Here is a 20861-nt window from a genome sequence, read left to right on the forward strand (position 1 = left end):
CTAATAAAAGTATGTACTTCATGGGATTGTTATAAGGTTTAATTGAGAGAACGTAAATGACATATAAATGTTTGGTAAATAAAAGAAGTAAATATACTCATAAGTAATGATATACTACCACTTAGGGATAAGTTGTATGGGATTATCTACAAATACTGCAAAGTGCATGTTCTCTATATGTATATCATTTTGTTTTTTCTCCTATACCTATCCCCATGCAATCACCAATGGTGTCCATATGTCTGATGGCCTACTTGCTACCTTCAGAGTATATTTCTTCAATTACTCTAAATCCTTAGAACTTGGGAAACAACGAGAATTTATTCAGCAAGTTAGGATTTTCTATTTTAATACAGCAATTCAGTATCTTCTATGCCATGTCCTTTGACTATCATCCCTTCTCTAATTTTCTCATAGTGTTACTTCTTAATTTTCTATTTAATTCATATTCTTCGTTCAGTTAACAGAAACTAAAACTCATTGTCCTATAAAGCTCAAGTGTAGGCCTCCTATTTAGAGAAACCACCCTGATAAGCATTACTATGTCTCCATACTGGAAACTCATCATAAAAACAAAACAAAACAAACAAACAAACAAACAAAAAACCCCACAAAATTAGTTTGGTCTCAAGTACATAGATCTAATCATCCCCATTTCAATTGATATATTAATCTGGGTGGGAGAGACGATTTCAATTCTTAAATATGTAGCGATATAGCCAAAGCATTCTTATGTGTACTTACAGTTGTGAGGAAGTGCTCTCTTTTGGAATGTAGGGTTCTTATGTGATCAGAGAAGACTAACTCATAGAACCTGGAGAGACTAACTCATAGAACCTAGAATGAGTCAACAGTCTTTCACCTAATTCCACGAACAGGGAGGCAACATTGACTCTAATTGGACAAGACCTTTCCTGTCCTTACTTTCATTTCCATTGCCATGGTCTTCCTTCAGACCTTCAAGTTTTCACTTTTTCTCCCTTGAGTTATTGTACTATACTCCAATTTTCCTACCCCTAACTTTCTTCTTTATCCCTCAAATACTGATCCTTCAAATGCCATCAGAGCTGTGTTCCTTAAACACAACACTGATCAAGTCCAGCTCCAGGCCACAAACCTCCCCATCAACTGCAGAACAACGCGTAAACTCTTCACGTGACATACAAGATGTTTTAAGAAAAGACAGTCCAGAATCTGGCTCAGTCCACCCTTCCAGTTAGTCTCCCACGACGCCGTCTTCTCTCATACTACACTACTCCCAGGCCCTGGACACATCCTGCCCTTTCCTCAAGCATGTCCTTCACTCATGCTTTTCCTTCCACTTGAAATGTTTTCTCCTTAAGTCTTCTGGTCAAAAGCCTACTCTACCAAATACTAGTGTAAAGGCTCGTCTGTGAAATTTTCCTTGACATCCTCTCATTCCATGTCTTGGTGACAGTCTCCTTTTCTTGTGTGCACCTATTGTACTTTGTCCCTCACTATAGAACTTGGCACATTGTGTTACAGAGTCCCTCTTTGACAAATTTCTTTCTCACTGTGTTGAAAGCTCATGTAAAGCAAGAATTGACTTATCCACCTCTGAATCTCAGCACCAGCCAAAGGGTTTTACACCTAACTGGGATCTACAAATTACAATTTAATTTGGTGATATCTCTGATTATAACATTTTAGGGGGAGTGATCCCAGCTTATCTGTAATAGATGACATTAATTCATGATGATTTATTGGAGGATGAAACATGAAATTGAGTGATTATAAAATGTGGTTCTTGCCAAATCTAAATTCAGTAAAAGTATTTTCAAAGGAAACTTGGATTTATGTTTTTAATTACTGGCTCAGTAATGACAGCTTTTTGAAAGAGAACACAATGAAATAGAGAACTTGCCAATGAGGGCAGAATAAAATTCCCAGTCATGCTCACCATAAATCACCCATAGGCCTCTCACTGCAAACACTTGGCTATATCAACAAACAATTTCAAGGTTGCAGGGCCAATGTTAGGAGCACATCAGAAGGCTGAGTCATTACTAAAAATAACAATATCAAATAAAAAGTTACTTTTAAGAGCAGAGCACTACTTCATTTTAAAAGTTAGGACCTTTGGGATTGAAAAAAATTAAAGCAAACAAATACCTAATGCTGCCAACAATAGGCTCTGCTAAGAAGTCTTCTTCAGCAAGTTCGCAACGTCTCCTTTTAAAGCCTCAGGAAAAATTCAGGAAAACTGAAAGAGGCTCTAAATTCACAAACTAAAGATCAGGACTGAGCAATTATCTAGAAAATGGAAGCTTACATTAAAACTTAGTTCCATTATCTGGCTTTATCAGTTCAAATGTTTACTCCTTGAAGGCAAGGCCTCTTACACTTTTATCTTACATAGGCCGCAGACCACCAAACACTGTATTGAGTACATAGTTAGCACTCACTGTTGAATGATTACTTTTTACTCAATAATGAGATAATTGGCTGATTTTCTTTACCTCACATTCCAAGTACAGACACAGAAAATTATTTTTCTTTATGTCTAAAATATTGACAAACGGACCATATTATTGTGTGCCCCCCAAACTTGTATATGGAAGCCCTAACACCCAGTACCTCAGAATGTGTCTATATTTGGAGGTAGGGTCTTTATTTTAAGGAGGTAGTTAAGTTAAATGGCGATTAGAGTGGCCTTAATCCAATATGACTGGATAAGAAGAGACTAGGACACAGACAACAGGCACAGAGGAAAGACCACGTGAGGATACAGTGAGAAGGTGGTCATCTGCAAGCCAAAGAGAGAGGCCTAAGAAGAAACCAACCTTGCAGACTTCTCGATTGTGAACTTTGAGCCTCCAGAACTGGCAAGAATAACTTTCTGCTGTTTAAACTATCCAGTCTGTGGTTTTTTTGTTGTTGTTATGGCAGCCCTAGCAAACCAATACAACCCACAAATAATGAGAACTAATTTAAACACTCATTATTAGAAGATTTAGCTATTAAACTTGGTGCATAGGCTTAGAGCCACACCATAAATTTTCTTACCTCCTTTTGTTATGAGAGAGGGAGAGAAAATGTACTCTTCATTTTGAAACTTTTACTAAAATTTGCTTGTCACCAACATGAGGTTGGATGAGAAGCTTCTAAGGAAAAACATCAAGGATATTTTAAAAGTATGTTGTACATTCTTTGGGGAGTATAACTGTAAGCAACCACTCAGATAACAATTGGAAGATCCCATTGGCAAACTTGAAATCAAGTCACACCACAATTATTTCAGGAGTGATCAACTCCCACTGGCCCATTCCAGATTCATTCTTTCCTGGCAAGTTTGAATGCACCGATTATGCAGCCTCCAGCCAGCTCCCACCTCGTACCCTGCCCCCCAGTTCACCATCGCCTTGGCTACTCCACCAGGGGACCCGCCAAGCATGCGTGCGGGTGCATGAAAAATAGGTGCCCAACTCAAACACTGTATGCCTATGGTCCTTTACTGGGAAGCCAAAATTGTGGGCAAAATTGAGGACGTACCTTAACACTAGTAAGTATAGAAGAGGCAAAGGTTTTTCAAGGGACCTGGAAGAGCCCCTGAGACCTGCCTCCCACCTCCTTCCCACACTATGCCTCCCCAAACCAAAATGACTTTCTTTTCTCTTCCAGTTTTAGCAGTTGTTTCTCCTCCTCCTTAATCCCCTTACAACGTGTCCTGTGTCTATAGAAAGAGCTTTACCCACCTTGAAAAGGTCTTGAGAGCAGGGTTCTTTCTCCTCGGAGGGGTTTTGCCCACATACTTTCATCACTAACAGCCAAAATGATTCAGCAAATACTTACGGATACACACACTATTATTCTGAAAGAGTGGAAGGAGAGAGAGGTCAAGGAAAGGAGAATATGAAGTGAAAAAAACTGGGGAGCACTGACTTTGCTTCTCTTTATTTTCTTCCTTTTGTACTTTCCTGGAAAAGCAGAATTTCAAAAGGAAGCTTAAAACTTCCATGCAGCTTGCAGTTCTGAATGGACATCGACAGCCCATATTTGAATATTTGATGAAAGATTACATTCATAACTTATGACATAAACAAATATCCATTCTTAGTCCTAAGGCCAAGAAACCGCCCATGTGATTAGTAAGATCACCCTTGTATTTTTCAAGTTGTATAGCAGGTTTGGACACACACACACACACACACACACACACACACACAATTCATACACATATCACAAATCATACTCTAAAAATGACTGACTTGAAAACATGCCCAATTTGATCAAGAGCGGTTGGGCCTTTCTACAACATTGATTAATTTTTAGTCAAGAGTTACGTTGGTATGTTGGTACCATTTCAGCAATGCACCTTATCTAATGCAAATCAAAGTAGAACTAAAGATTTAAAAAAACAGAATTAATCATCATAACGCAACTCCATGCTAGTGGCAATGGCAGAAAGTTTGCAAGAAAAGAGTGGTTGTAGCTATGTAGTAATTAAAATTTGGCTAGAAATTGTCATTCATAGTCAATGCATGAAAATATTGTGAGGACTTTTAAGAACTTTAATAACATAATGTGTGGCCCAACATTTGGATTTTAGCAATTTGAACTCAGGCTGCTTATTGAGCATGACACTGCTCCTTGGACTTGGAAACTGCCCATAGAATGGTCTCTATGTGCTGTTGGATTCCTGTTGACAAGTAACCCAAAAGTTGCTGTTCTACGAGCTTGAACTGGAACTAGGACGTTGACAGATTCCTAATCATATGTTACCCCTTGTTCTTGTATCACAGCCCCACTTGCTGACCACGGAGTCAGCCGAGCCGACCTCTGAAAAGTCCAGTTGCCCCCACCGATCAGAAAACAAATAATGTAAGTTTGTGGTCTTGTTTCCCCCTAGTAATCCATCTTGTTGATCATCAGCTCCCTGCAATTTTGCGTTTAAAAACCTAGCCTTATTCCCTCCATTTTGGAACAAGTCGTCTGTTCGTACTGAGGGCTATGTCCCTGATTGACAAATCATATATAAGTAAAACTCTCTTTTAATTTCTTTTGGAATTTTTGTTAACAACTGGAATCAATTTATTTCACACACTTAAAATATAAGAAATATAATAACAAAAGGATAAGATAATTTAATTCTATCATTTTTTTTAAAACATGTCCTTTTAAGAACAATGATTTACATGGAGTTGGTAACTAGAATCTAGGTGATAGCCCTTATTTGCCTAATATTATAATGCCTTCAACTCATAAGTTTGCACAAAGGCAAAATTAGCTTCTAAAAGGAGAATTGAGTTCAGAAATGTCAGCCTCATGCCAATTTTTTAGTCAGTAAAATTTATAAAGCACGAATCATATAAAATTCTTAGAATATTATCATTATCTCAGTTAATACTTATGGAACACATACTATATGTCAGGTATAGACAAGAAATTTTTGTTTTCTTTTTAATGGCAGGAGGCCTGGATATTTATCCAATGACTTTTCTTTCTTTCTTTCTTTCTTTCTTTCTTTCTTTCTTTCTTTCTTTCTTTCTTTCTTTCTTTCTTTCTTTCTTTCTTTCTTTCTTTCTTTCTTTCTTTCTTTCTTTCTTTCTTTTTAATTTTTATTGGGGAGTATTGGGGAACAGTGTGTTTCTCCAGGGCCCATCAGCTCCAAGTCATTGTCCTTCAATCTAGTTGTGGAGGGCGCAGCTCAGCTCCAAGTCTAGTTGCCATTTTCAGTCTTTAGTTGCAGGGGGATCAGCCCACCATCCCATGCAGGAACTGAACCGGCAACTGTGTTGTTGAGAGCTTGTGCTCTAACCAACTGAGCCATCTGGCCGCCACTCTGGAAACTCAGTGGCAGCTCATTGTCTTCAATCTAGGTGTGGAGGGTGCAGCTCACTGACATATGTGGGAATTGAACCATTAACACTGTTGTTCAGAGCTCGCTCTCTAACCAACTGGGCCATCTGGCCGCCCAAGAAATTTTTAATAACATATCTAATTTCATCCTTCATTAATTCTTAATCTTTAAATAGTATCTACAAAAAGGTATTATCTTCAGTTTTAGAAATGATAAAAAAAAAATTATGTGATTTGTCCAACATCATACAATTAGTATTAGGCAAAGTATTTTATACAAAATATTACACAAAGTATTTTCTCTTTAACTCAAAAAAGTTTGGTAAAATATATACCAAAAACAATTAAAATGGATTCTTTCCTAACTATTTTCGTTGCTTTCCGTTAAATTCAAGAGGTATTTATTGAATGAATTCATGAACTTCTTATAGATGAATACTGGGTAAACGAACCTAATGAATGTTTTATTTTAAAAAGTATACAACTTCTTAAAATATAAACTGTATGATATAAGAAAACAAAGAAAGTAATATTTGGTACTGTATAGAATTTTTGGTACTGTAAGAAGTCTGGCCAACAACAAAGATATTCATAGAGGGCACATACCCCAGGACCACCCTTACTTCTGATAACAAGTTTGAACTCTCAGGTTCAATAATTAGCTAGAACTCACAGAAGTCACTGAAAGCTATTATATATAGGATTATGATTTACTGCAGGGAAAAGACACAGATCAAAATTCTCTTACTTTTGTAAACTTCCTACCACTTGGTGGCAGTATACCAAAGATTAGGAGGTTGAAACTTTTTTAGGTTTAATAATAATGACTTGAAATGACACCAAATATTTCATGATAATGGCTGCAAAATAACTTCTCCAAAATGTGCCCCTTTCCAGTTGGAGAGAAGCTACTGTTACTATAATGTAAGTTTTTAGAAAGATTCTTTCTCTAATGTTTTCCTTGTCCTACAACCCCTGCCCATCTTTACATCTATTACAGGTTCATGAAATTACTATTATAGTGCAGTGAAACTATTGAGTTAATACTTAAGCCACTTTCTTACTTTGTATGTTTCCTTACTTTTTGCTGCTACTGAGGCCTGCTTTGTCTCTTTACATTGGCATTCCTTATAGAAACAGGAAGATCTTTCTTTTTAGTAAGAGAGGTTTTGTTTTCCTAATAAAATGCTGACAAAAAATTATGATAAATACTGATAATTATAACCATTCTTATGTATTCACTTTTGTATTATATAGACATAATAGATATCCATGTTTCTAAACATTTCCTCTTATGCTACTTATAATGATTTACTTAAAATCCTATTGATTAAATTTAAAGATTATATCAAATACCATTATCTCTGAGCTAAATGTAAAATTAAACAGTAATAAATTGTTATTAATTCTAAGAGGAATGATATTCTCTCAAACTCCCCTTTCATTTTCTTCTGGCTTTCTCCTACTGATTTGATTGTCCCCATGTAGTCTTTTCTTTCTCCTTGTACTTCTTAAATGTTGGTATTATCCAGGGGTCTGCCTTCAAACTTGCATTTTCCCTCAAGCTAGGCACTTCCCCTAGGCAATTTCATTCATACCCAAAGTTTAAGTCTTCTCCTACTTACCAATGATTCTTAGATTTTATTTACAGCCCCATTTCCCTCTGAAGCTCCAGTTTCATTTTGTGATTGCCTACTAAACATCTCCACTGGGGGTACTTACTACTGGCTTTGCAAATTCAACATGTTCACAGTTAATTTATATCCCTTCTCAAATGTGTTCCATCCCACCTCCATTATTCTTTTCACGTGGTCCTTGAGCAAGAAATATTGGAATCATTTTAATTTGAATAGTACCACCACCACCACCACCACCAGCACTACTACTACTACTATTTTTAATTGAATGCTGACCTTGTCCCAGGCACTAACTCTTTTGTGTGTATTATCTTATTTAATATTCAAAATGAACCTATGAGGTAAATACTATTGTTAATACCATTTTACAAATGAGTAAGCAGAGACTAGTCCACAGCTACATGGCTAAGTAGAGGACCTGAGATTTAAACTCAGGCAGTATAGAGAGGGTGCCAAAAAAGTGTACACATTTTAATAAAGGAAAGATCTATTAAAATCATAATATTCAATATATACCGATAACAAAAGATGAATACAAGTCACGTTTGACTTCTGCAATTACAAGAGGTGCTCAAAGTGGTTACCATCAGCGTCCAGACACTTCTGATGATGGTAAACTACTGCTTGAGCAACATTGACCAAAGTGTCCACTTGTACACATTTTTTTGGCACCCCCGGTATTTTAAGAGCCCATACTGCTAATCTACACTGCTAATGATAATAGTACCAAATATCTATATGTTTCTAAACATTTTCTCACCTCCCTTGGAATTAGCTTGGGACTGTCTACCTACTTCTGGCCAAAGGGAATGAAAGTGATATATGCCTCTTCCAGAGCAAGGCACTTAAGAAATGGTGTTCCTCACAATCTTTTTTTTTTTTCTTCCCTTCAGTTGTGGCAAATTTAGAGGTCATAAATTCCAGAATATGGCAGAGCTACAAGTTGGAGGAGACACTGCCCAAGAAGGAAAAATGTCTTTGTATTAAGCTCTGGAGATTAGAGGGTTTGTTGTTATCACAGCATATCCTACCCTATTCTGACTGATAACAAGCAACCTGCCCAAAACTTCCTCCTTCTCCTTCACTGGTCCTTATCCAATCAATCACCAAATCTTCTCATTCCTCCTAAATTCTTCTTCTCTATCCTTCCCTCAGTGTCTTAGGTTAAGCCCTCATTATTTTTCTAATTGGGATGGTTACCAAAGCCTTCTAAATAACTGATCTTACTTCCATCCTCAATCCATACTACACAGGGCTGCTAAAGTAACCCTTCTAAAATAATACTATATGAATGCCCTGTTCTTACTTACATTTTTTAAATGGCTTCCCATTCTCCGCTAGTTAATGTCCAATCGCTTCAGCATGGGTTAAAAGGTCCTTGACAAGCTTGGTAACACCCACCTCACTGGCTACTCCCCTCAGGTTCCTAAACACACCTATTCTGCTTTCTAGTATGCTGCTGCTTCCAGGAATGCCTTTCCTACACATCTTTTGAAACTCAACTTAGTTGTTGCCTTTGAGGAGAAAAATCTTCCCTGACATTTTATTCCATCTCTTTTCTGTGCTCTCATGGCGCTTGCCCCTCTCTTTTCTAGCCCTTATACCACTGCGCTGTAGCTCTTTGTTCCCATGTCTGTGTTCATTTCACTGTGTCATATTTATGTTAATATCTTTACTACCAGGCATTGTGTTTAGCACATGTTAGATAATTAAATATTTGTTGAATGAATTAATAAATACAGGAATGAATGAGTATTGTTTTAAGTTATAATGTGTTTCCTAGGTAAGCTATAGGGAAAACAGGGTCATTAAAATAGACACAAAACTGCATTCTTTGGCTGTGGTAGCTAGTTTGTAAAGATGGCCCCCAATGAACCAGGCTTCCCAGTATTCACACCCTCCTGTAAACCATTTCCACATTGAATCTGGGCTGGCCCTAGGATCAGTTTTTATCAGTAGAATGTTGCAGGAATGACACTGATTTCTAAGGTTGCGCTGATGATATCTGTAGCTTCCGATTTCTTTGCTTGGGACATTTCCTTTTGGATACCAGCCACGGAGAAGCACTGGGGAGAAAAACTGAGGCACTCTGGTCAACAGTCCCTGCGGATTTCCTAGACGCCAGCCAGCACAAGCTGCCAGCCATGTGACTGACCCACCATGGATATTCCAGACCAGTTGAGCCACAGATGACTGAAGCGCCAGCCAACATCATGTGGGACGGAAGAACCTCTCAGCTTAGTCACGTAACAACTCTCCTATTCTGGCTTTATGTGATCTTGTGAAACATATATGCTTTATTGGGGTGAACTGACAATTTACAAAGTTGTCTTAGCTTTACTATTATTTCCTGTGCATGCAATGACAAAAGTGACAATTCTGCTGTCTTTCCAAGTCTTTGCCACGGCTCCTAGAGGCTATCAATGTTTATGCTAATGTGCTGGCATGTGCCATTGAGAATGCAGACATCTACACTGGGATGCGGTCTCAGGTCACTACAGGAGTTGTCATAAATGCTGCTGACCACTCACACCTCAGTGTCTCACAAAGACCATTATGAAACAGCCCTTCAGATTTACTCACGTTTTTATTGAACCTCTTTCACAGTAGGACTCGGGCATGAATCCATGGGGGCTGGGCCAATAAATAATCTGAGCGACAGACAGACAGAAAGAATGCTACATTTATAATCATTTCTCTTCCTTTATCGTGGCCTGTTGTCCTTAAGCCACACTTCTGTGCCATGTCATTCCCTTCCTTTGGATTAAAGGAGACACCATGGTCTTTCATGTAAACAGATCCTAGGATACTAATTCCACCTTCAGACATGTCCAGAGAAGACTGAAACCAAGAGGCTCAACATGGCCAAATTCTACTGAATTAAGAACATATATACATTTAATCAGTGTAGAATACCTCTTCTCTTGCACCTTCATTTGCTAAGAGTTACTTTTTTCCTTGAGGAAATTGCCCTTCCTCCTTTCCAATTAATTGTGGTTGGACTGTCAATTATAGGGACATATTCCCATCCCTGGCCCATAGGGATGGGAATATGACCCTGATTTGGTCAATCATAGTAGGTACTTCATCTCTCTGAGAAAAGGGATTGTTCTGAAAGATGAATACAGGCCCCAAGACAAGGCAATCAGAGTACTTCTCAGAGATTTTTTTTAGTAAGAGTCTCCTTCTTTCTTGAGGCATAGAATAAGAAGGTTGTAATCTTGGGCTTCTATGTGGAAAACATTTGGAGGCAATAATGAAGCCTAGGAGAATTAAGCAGAGGAGAGATGAATTGTGCAAAAGAGACTGAGTCCTGGCTGTGTCAAGTTGGAAGTTTTTCTCCCTGAGATATCTGAAGTTATATGCTCTCTACAGAAATTCCATCAGTTCTATAACAGACCCCATCTTTCTTCCATTAATTCCCATTTTTTTACTTAGCTAGTTTGAGTTGGATTTCCATCAAGTACAATTTAAAAGTGCCAATAATTACAAATAAGAGCACAGCAAAATGATAAAAGTATTTTTCTTGTTAAGTTACCTGCAAGTCATTTATATTCATAATGGGAAAATGACTTAAAGTAAAAAGAGCTGAAGTTGCAGCATACTTAAAGAGTTATTGAATAAGAAATCAATGTGCTATAACTTGTGGTTATAATGAAATAATGAGCTTAATAAATCGTTCAAGAAAAGGAAATTTGATTTTTAGAGTTCTTTTAAGATGGGCAAAATTTATGAAAATATATTTGTTGTGGTAAAGTGATAATTTTTAAAGTTGTCTCAGCTTTACTAACTTTCTCTTGCAAGTCCAATTTGAAATTTTGGATTAGGAAAATGAGTATATCTATAGTATTGCCATCCACAAAAGAAAAGATAATAACACAATATGAAGTAATGAAACTCTTAGAGAGTTGTTTACTATTGAACAATACTCTGCTTTGGATTTAATGAAGTTTTCTAGTAGTTTTTAAAGAGAACCATGAACAGAGATTTAATTCTAACATATTGAATCATTCTTTTATTTAACAACTAATTAGTATTAAGATGAAAATCTCAGCAAAATATAAAGCCTCTTACAAACAAGACTGAAGCAAGGACCGCTTCTGAAATGTGTAAAGTATGAAGGTGCCTAAGGAAGACAAATTAATTAAATTCACCATCCAAGATTTACTCTGTCAAATGAGAAATTTTACAACCTAATTTGTACTACAAATTGCCTTTGTATAATGTTTTTACAAGTGTGAACACTGATTTCCCAATAGTATGAAGAAAAGAAGGCACAAGGAAGAAATATCCTGAAAGGGAAAGTTAGTTAGCTGCTGATTATAAAGTTAACATCTCTCCCGAGTTAAAATAATTGAATCCTAAAAAAAATAAAATAAATAAAAAAATAAAAAAAAAATTGAATCCTGCTTGCAAATTGTGAATGGTGAAAGGTCGAAATTCCTCAGTGTTGTTTAAGCCACTGTACTCTAATAGAATTTAACATTAAACTACATGAGCTCTATCTATTACTGACTAAAACATGAAATGGAAATGCTCATAGTTAGGTTGCCAGAATATTCTACTGAGAGAAATAGTTGACAAAACAAACAACTGCTTTTTTTTTTTTTAAATAGAATTTTGGTTTCAAGTACAGTGCTAATGACTTCAACATTTTACTTTTTTACTATGTAAACTTGTGTTCCGTTTCATTTAAGATTTTTTTCATTCTGTAATGGTATTAGATTTTTAGTGTGGAAAGGAGCAAAGCATTCAACTCAATATAGGAACTTTGCCTTATTTAATTTCTTACTCCATAACCAAGAAACTAACATTTATTAAATACTTCTGTGCCAGACAATGTGATGTACATTTGATAAACATACTCTCATTTCATCCTCCCCCAAAACCTATTTGGTATGTATTATTATCCACATTTTACAGAGAAGAAAACTGATGGTAAAATGGGTTTGTGACTTGTCTGAGGTCATTTAACTAGCAAATGGCCAAGCGAGAATTTAAACTCAGGTCTCCCTGGCTCCAGAATATTTCTCTTTCCCCACACTGATGCCTTTGTTTCCCAGATATAAAGATTAGAAAGTTTAAGGCATGACCTACTCCTAAAGAAGCAGCAATTGGAAATAGAGGTATTAACTTGGAATCCTCAAAGATACTTCTTTGAAACTTAACTGAGAGAATTTATGGGAAAATCATATTATTTCAAGTTAATAACAGCTTTTATTGATTCTCTTTTGAAATGATATCTATAAAATTCCTAGTAGAGTGCTTGTTACATTGTAAGGGTTCCAACTGCTCTCTACTTTAATATTTGGGGATTAATAAAATCCACTACTTAAGATTTTACTGTGTTTGTATCTATGTAATAATACCATGTTTCCCCCAAAATAAGACCTAGCCAGACAATCAGCTCTAATGCATCTTTTGGAGCAAAAATTGATATAAGACCCGGTCTTATTTCACTATAATATAAGACCGGGTCTTATTTTACTGTAATATAAGACCAGGTTTTATTTTACTATAAGACCAGGTATAATATAATATAATATAATATAATATAATATAATATAATATAATATAATATAATATAATACCAGGTCTTATATTAATGTTTGCTCCAAAAGATGCATTAGAGCTGATTGTCCAGCTAGGTCTTATTTTAAGGGAAACACGGTACTATGGTGGACACCTACTGTCTTGTCTGTCTAACATCCAATCTTTCTCTGGGAACTATTTCACACATTCACCCTGTGGCAGAGTAAATAATTTAGTCCCATCCTTCCACATCCCCTGCATCCCACTCTGACTTAAGCTTCACTGTGGGCAGAAAGTATTTCTCTGCCCCTTGACTTAGTGTTTAGCCATGTGACTTGCTTTGACTGTTGGTATGTGTCAGGATGGTTCTGAGCCTAAACTTCAGAGGTCTCCCATGTGGCCTCGCTAGCTTACTGCCCCCAGAAGGAGGATGACCAGTGTGTGGAATACAGCACCCTAGTTACTACAGCTTTAAGTAGAGCGACCTCAGCCATTATGCAGATCTGTGGAAATAAATGACAATTGTTTTAAACCACTAGTTTGGGGTGCTTTGTTATACAACATTAAAGCGGTAATAGCTAACTGGTATACTTCCCACCTCATTCCACTCCCAAATCATATGGCTTCCACAGGACTTAATGGGTTCTTACAAGATCGGACTCCTTGTAAGATCTTTTTACAAGATCCTGTCATCAGTGGGTCCAGAGGCCAATTGGGCCACTTAGAGTTCTCCTCAACATTTTGAACATGGAGAGATAACATCAGGCACTCTTTCTGTGGTAGAAAGTCTAAGGTATAAAACCTGGTAGTTATTACCAGCCATGCTGGCCACCCTGGAGAAAGCAGATTGATCGTGAGAAAGATGAGTCAGGAGGCAGAGGGCGACACCTAGGGGCTTTGTAGAGTCCCTGTTGCAGTTGTTCTTAAGACCCTGCTGCATCCTTACTCTATGTTCTCTAAACCAAAAAACTCTCCTCCGTTTGACTAAGCTGTTTTGGTTTGGTTTGGTTTGGTAGCTTACAATTGATCACTTTTCTTTTTCGACTGTAGCAAAAAAAAAAAAATAAAATAACATAAAATTTACCATCTTAAGTATTTTAAAGTGTGCAATACAGTAGTATTAACCATGTGTACATTGTTATGCAACAGAGCTCTAGAAATTTTTCATCTTTCAAAACCGAGATGCTATATCCACTGAACAACAACTCCACTTTTCCTCCTCCTCCCTACCCCCGGCAACCACCATTCTACTGTTTGTTTCTATGAGTTTGACTATTTTAGATATCTCATATAAGTAGAATCATGCAGTATTTGGGTGTGCAAATGTACACATATTTTCATGATGGATTCAAACTAATAATTATTTACCACCCTTTGCTTTTCCAGTTTTGGAGAAAACAATGAAAGAAAACAAAATGGATGACAATAACAATGGTTTGGAAACATGAACACCCACGAGTGAAACATATCCCCCCCCAGGGCTTTTGCCCATACTATACCTTCTACCTGTCAAAATCCCGCCCTACCCTTATTTAAGGTCTCTCTTAAATGTCATGTCCTCTATGGAGCCGTCTGAGATGTTCCTACTGGAGAAGCATCTTAACTTGAACCTCCATGAGGTATCTCTGCCCCTCTGTGGCTCTTAGCCGTTTTATTTATCTTACTCTCTATTTTCTGTTGTGATCTTTCTGGAGAAAAAGACAGTGTCTTACTCATATTTCTGTTTCTCGAATTACCCTGTCAAGTGTTTTACACACAATAGGCACTCAATCAGTATGTGGAATTGAGTGGTCCCCCACCAAAATTCCTGAGTTAAAACTAGATCCCTCTTTTGTCTGAGCAACCCCACATTTACTCTAATCCACCTACTTCATACTGGAGGTTCATTGTGCAATCATTGCCCATAATTTGACTGCAATTAAAACCCTAAATTAAAATTGGATGAAAACCTCAGTCAGCTAGTGTTTTTTAAAGGTCAAAGTATTTGCTGCCAAAAGGTGAACAGGCTGCATTTGATCATCCTTTAGGTTAAGGTCTATTTTAGCTTCAAAATTCTTTAGTTTTGTGATTTATATAGTTAATCATTTTCCATTATAAATAAATGAATTTCCTGGCAACCTTTTTAAGAAGAGTTAGCAGAAAATTTGCCTTGTTTTATTTTTTCTGCTATCTTTCCATAGGCATGTCCCGGGTTCAGTAGTAGGACTTCTTCCCTTTTCTGTTTCTAACTTATATCTACTTTCTTGGTAATTGCATCCATGTCTATGACTTTAAATTCCATCTATGTACAGATGACACTCAAATCTTTATATCCTGCCTGTATCTCTTCCCTGAATTCCAGACTGAAACCACCAACTGCCTATCAAACATCTGTCTGGATGCATAATAAGCATTCTAAACTTAACATGTCTCAAAACAAATTCCTAATTCTCCTCCCCATTCCTCAGCAAAGTATTTTTCTCTTCAGTTTTACCCCATCTCAATTAATGACCACTTTACCCAACCTTTCAAGTTGCTTAGACCAGAATCCTTGGAGTCCAATCATTGTCACTTCTCTACTTAAAACTCTCCAATGGCTTATCTCAATCGTCAGAAGAGCCCAAGGCCTTCTGGTACCTTACACTCCTGCCCACCACTCCTCACTGCAGTTCTTTCTCTAAACTCATTTTCTTCTGATTGAATTCCCATGGTTCTCCCCTTCCTTACCTTGCTCCTCCCACATACTCCATACTGTACCTCTAAGGCACCCCAGAGCTTCTTTTTCTCCCCCTTCCTAGTAACCCAACTGCTCTGTCTGCGTGGAGCACTCTCCTTTAAATTAACCCATGGCCCCCTCCCTCACTTCTACCAGGTCTTTGCTCAACTGCTATATTTCAGCAAGAACTTCTCTGAGCACACTGAATTCTGCATTTTCCATTTTATGTCTCTCCAAATGCTATCACCATCTAAAACTGTATTTTATTTACTTATTTTACTTACTATCTCCTCACACTAAAATGTGTGACTAGATTTTTGAGGACTAGATTTTTGTCTGTTTTGTTTACCCTTTTATTCTCAGTGCTGAAATAATTCCTGGAACATAATAAACACTCAATAAATAGTTCTTGAATAAATGAATGTTCAAAAAGTTTATAAGTACAAAAAGTCAGAACAAATATAGACAGAACAGAATAATTCTCCTTTCACTTGAGTTATACCTCTCAACGCATGATTCTAGAAAGACAAGAATGATTCCATGGTATATTTTACATTCTTAACAACAACAACAACAAAAACCACTCTCATTCTGTTACTTAAAAAAAAAAAAAAATACAGCCACGCATCGCTTAATGACGAGGATACTTTCTGAGAAATTTGTTAGGCAATTTCATTGTGTGAATATCATAGAGTGTACTTGTACAACCCTAGGTGGTAGAGCCTCCTACGCACCGAGACTATATGGTATATCTTATTGCTCCCAGATTACAAGCCTGTACTGCATGTAATTGCACAAAACAACACAAGATGAAATCAAGCACAAGAGAAAATGAGGTAATCAAGAGACACGGTGAACATGAGATGTATGAAGCTGCTGCCAATGTAATAGGGCATACTGTTTTACAGCAAACTTTTTTAATAAGTAGAAAAAGTACACTCTAAAATAATGATTAAAAGTATAGTAGGTAAATACATAAACCAGAAACATAGTTGTTTATTATCATTATTAAGTATTACGTACTGTACATAACTGTATATGCTATACTCTGGTATGACTGGCACCACAGTAGGTTTGCTTACACTAGCATCACCACAAACAGGTGAGTAATGCATTGCACTATGGTGTTAGGATGGTGATGATGTCACTAAGCTATGATGTCACTAGCTGCTATGAATGTTTCAGCTCCATTATAATGTATGAGACCACCATCATCTGTGTGGTCTGTCATTGACCAACATGTCCTTATGCAGTGCATAACTGTATATGGGTAAAATGGCAGAGGAAACATGCCCAAGTAAAGAAAAAGAAAGTTCTTATGATTCTCTGAAAATTTAGTTTGTTACAAGGGATACTCTAAACAGGTTTTCTTAGTGTACTATGTGTACTTCTGGTGATAAATGAGTAATTTCATATAGTACACAGATAAGCATTTTCATTTACCGTGTTTCCCCGAAAATAAGACCTAGCCGTACCATCAGCTCTAATGCATCTTTTGGAGCAAAAATTAATACAAGATCCAGGATATTATATTATATTATATTATATTATATTATATTATATTAGACCCGGTCTTATATTATATTAAAATAAGATCAGGTCTTATATTACATTAAAATAAGACTGGGTCTTACATTAATTTTTGCTCCAAAAGACACATTAGAGCTGATGGCCTGGCTAGGTCTTATTTTTGGGGAAACATGGTAAGAGCCTCGTGCTTATTTCAATGTATATTACGAAACAAAACTAGCATTTTACAACTGGGATTTTCTGGCTGTGACACTTTAGGATGAGGTTAAAGCATGCAGAGCTGTGGTAATCTGCACACCACGTGAATCACAGGAAAGGACTCAGGCCCGCCCATGATTATTGTGAACCTCCACAACTAAATCGTCTCCTGGAACAGTTCATAGAATATACACGTGTAGGTGACAATGCTGTTCACCAGTATGTTGTCTTGCACACTGAATTTTCTAGCTCATTCCTGCAGTTTTTTCAGCACTAAATTGAAATGTCACTCAAAGAAACTGACAATTGTTAAGTACTGAAGTATTAAAATGCTTGCCCTGAAAGCATAATTTATTCACTGTTGCATGCACCAGCAAAAACAAAAACAAAAACCTGGCACACACTTCAATTGAAGAGTAGTATTTAATCATGCTTTTCAAATTGTCAATTGTATCAACTCTTTAAGTCTCTGACTTTTACTGTTTGATGTGCAGAGGCGATGAAAACCACTGAAGATCATTAGCTTCCATGCACACAGGTCCTCATTCTCTCATTTAAGTGGACAGAACTCTAAACCTTTCTGGAGGAGACCTTCAATATTCAAAATCAGTTGCATGAATAGATTTGCATTTTGAATATCTTATTGATCTTTGTTGATTTGAACAGCCAAAAATCACCCTTACATTCACGATTCCATTAGAATTATAAGTGAAGACCAAGTGAATGAGGGGCCTGCAAAACAGAATGATGAATGTGTGCCTTGATCATGCTGTTTTATTCTTCTTTATCTGAAAAATTCTCTAAAAATATTTTTATCATCAAGAAAGACTTCATACGTATTTTCTCCCACTAACTGGTAAGAGTGAGTGGATAAACGAACCTTTTTTACTATTACCTCCCATCATTTATAGCATAAGATAAAAATTTTTCATCAAAGCTAATAATAATAATTAATGATAATATCATTATTAATAATTATTATTATAGAAATACACACTTACATTTAAAAAATAAGGGTCTCAAATAAATGACCTAACATCACATCTCAAGGAACTAGAAAAATTAGAGCAAAAAACTAAACGCAAAAATAACAGAAGGAAGTAAATAACAAAGACCAGAGCAGAAATAAATGAAATAGATCAGAAAAACTATAGAAAAGATTAAGAAAACTAAGAGCTATTTTTAAAAAGACAAACAAAGTTGACAGACCTTTACCTAGACTAAGAAAAAAAGAAACTAAAATCTGAAATGAAAAAAGACATTATAACTGATACTACAGAAATACAAATATGAGACTATTATGAGCAATTATACACCAACAAATTGGATAATCTGGAATAAGTGGACAAATTTCTAGAAACATACAACCTACCATGACTGTTCATGAAGAAATAGAAAATCTGAACAGATTGATTAATAGTAAGGAGATTGAATCAGTGATAAAAAAATCTCCCAACAAAGAAAAGTACAGGAACAGATGGCTTCACTGGTGAATTCCACCAAACATTTAAAGAGAATTAATACCAAACTTTATCAAACTATTCCAAAAAATTGAAGAGGAAAGAACACCTTCAAACTCATTTTACAAGGCAGAATTACCCTGATACTAAAGCCAGACAAAGATAAGCAAAAATAAGCAAGTGGAACTATATCAAACTATAAAGCTTCTGCATAGTAAAGGAAACAATCAACAAAATAAAAGGCATTCTACGGAATGGGAGAAAACATGTGCAAACTATATGCGTGTATCTGATATGGGTTAATATCGAGAATATACAAGGAACTCATACAACTCAACAGCAAAAACTTCAAATAATCTGATTTTAAAATGGGCAAAGAACCTGAACAGGCATTCTTCCAAAAAAGATATAAAACGGTGAACAGGTACATGAAAATGTGCTCAACATCACTAATCATTAGGGAAACGCAAATAAAACCACAATGAGATATCACCTCACACTTATTAGGATGGTTATTATAAAAAAGACAAGAGATAGCAAATGTTGGTGAGGATGTGGAAAAAAAGAAACCCTGTACACTGTTAGTGGAAATGTAAATTGGTATAAGCACTATGATAAACAATACGGAGGTTTCTCAAAAAATTAAAAATAGGACTACCATATGATCCAGAAATCCCACTACTGGAAATATATACAAAGGAAGAAAAAGCAGTGTCTCAAAGATGTATCTGCACTCCCATGTTCACTGCAGCATTATTCACAATAGCCACGGCATGGAAACAACCTAAGTGTCTGTGGACAAATGAATGGATAAAGAAAATGTATGTATACATATTTATATATATATATTTAATGGAATACTATTCAGCCACAAAAAGGAGATTCTGCCATTTGTAACAACATGGATGAACCTGGAGGGCATCATGCTAAGTGAAATAAGGGAAAGACAAATACTGTACATGTCACTTATAAGAGTAATCTAAAAAAAAATGATCAAACTCATAGAAACACAAAGTAGAATGGTTGTTGCCAGGGGCTGGGGGATGGGGGAAATGAGGAGATGGTGAAAGGGTATAAACTTTTAGTTATAAGATGAATAAGTTCTCTAACAATTGTCACCCCAATAAATTTAAAAAATAAATTAAAAAAAAAGATGAATCAGTTCTGAGGATCTAATGTATAGTATGGTGACTATAATTAATAATACTGTACTGTATACTTGAAATTTGCTAAGAGAGTAGATCTAAAGCATTCTTGCAAAAAAAATTAAAAGGTAACTACATGAGATGATGGATGTACTAATTAGCTTGATTGTGGTAACCACATCACATATGGATACATATACAAAATCATTATGATATACACTTTAAATATACAATTATACCTTAATTTTAAAAATAATTATTGTTACATTTCTATATGGCTTTCTTTCTTTGAGTCACTAAAGGCTCAAGGTCTATTTTGAAGGGGATAAGAGAAGAATGAAGGAAAGTTTAAAGGGATAAAAACTTTATCTCCCCACTCTACTTACAGTTGAATTTGCATAAATGTGTACAACAGTAGACATATCAGTAATTGGCTCTAGCTGTCGCATATTTTAGAATTAACTAGGAAGGAACTTCACCTTTATATCCTTTCCTTTAAAGTTTTCCTTGTCCTTTCATGTGTTTAGTTAGTATTTTTAAATGTTTTAAAATTGCCCCATATACTCATTCTAAAAAACAGGAAGTTATAAAAAAGCAAAAGGAAGAAAAAAAAATAACCGTGATTTCATCATTAAAAAAACCCACTATTGTAATTTTGGTGTATTTTTTCCACATATAGTTTTTTGTTTGGCTTATATAGTTGAACTCTATCTAGTGAAGTGGTCTAAATGGTTTCCTTAAAGTATCCTTAAAAGAAGCTTTTAAAATTACACATATTTTAAAATATGCATATTTTAAATTGACATCTATAATAGTAAACATAAGTCAAATAAATTTACTTCCT

At 36.0% G+C, this 20861-nt stretch overlaps 1 protein-coding gene across 1 annotated transcript in view; it reads right to left on the reverse strand.

Annotated features, from left to right (window-relative positions):
* LG06H1orf141 (linkage group 06 C1orf141 homolog) overlaps positions 1-20861 on the reverse strand; it is a 163133-nt gene that overhangs the window by 31972 nt on the left and 110300 nt on the right. The window contains exon 3 of the mRNA XM_019730956.2: positions 3717-3832. The gene's annotated coding sequence lies outside the window, so the exon portion shown is untranslated. The remainder of the gene's footprint in view (positions 1-3716; positions 3833-20861) is intronic.

The sequence above is a fragment of the Rhinolophus sinicus genome, linkage group LG06 (assembly GCF_036562045.2).
Source record: "Rhinolophus sinicus isolate RSC01 linkage group LG06, ASM3656204v1, whole genome shotgun sequence".
In the NCBI taxonomy this organism is placed as follows: domain Eukaryota; kingdom Metazoa; phylum Chordata; class Mammalia; order Chiroptera; family Rhinolophidae; genus Rhinolophus; species Rhinolophus sinicus.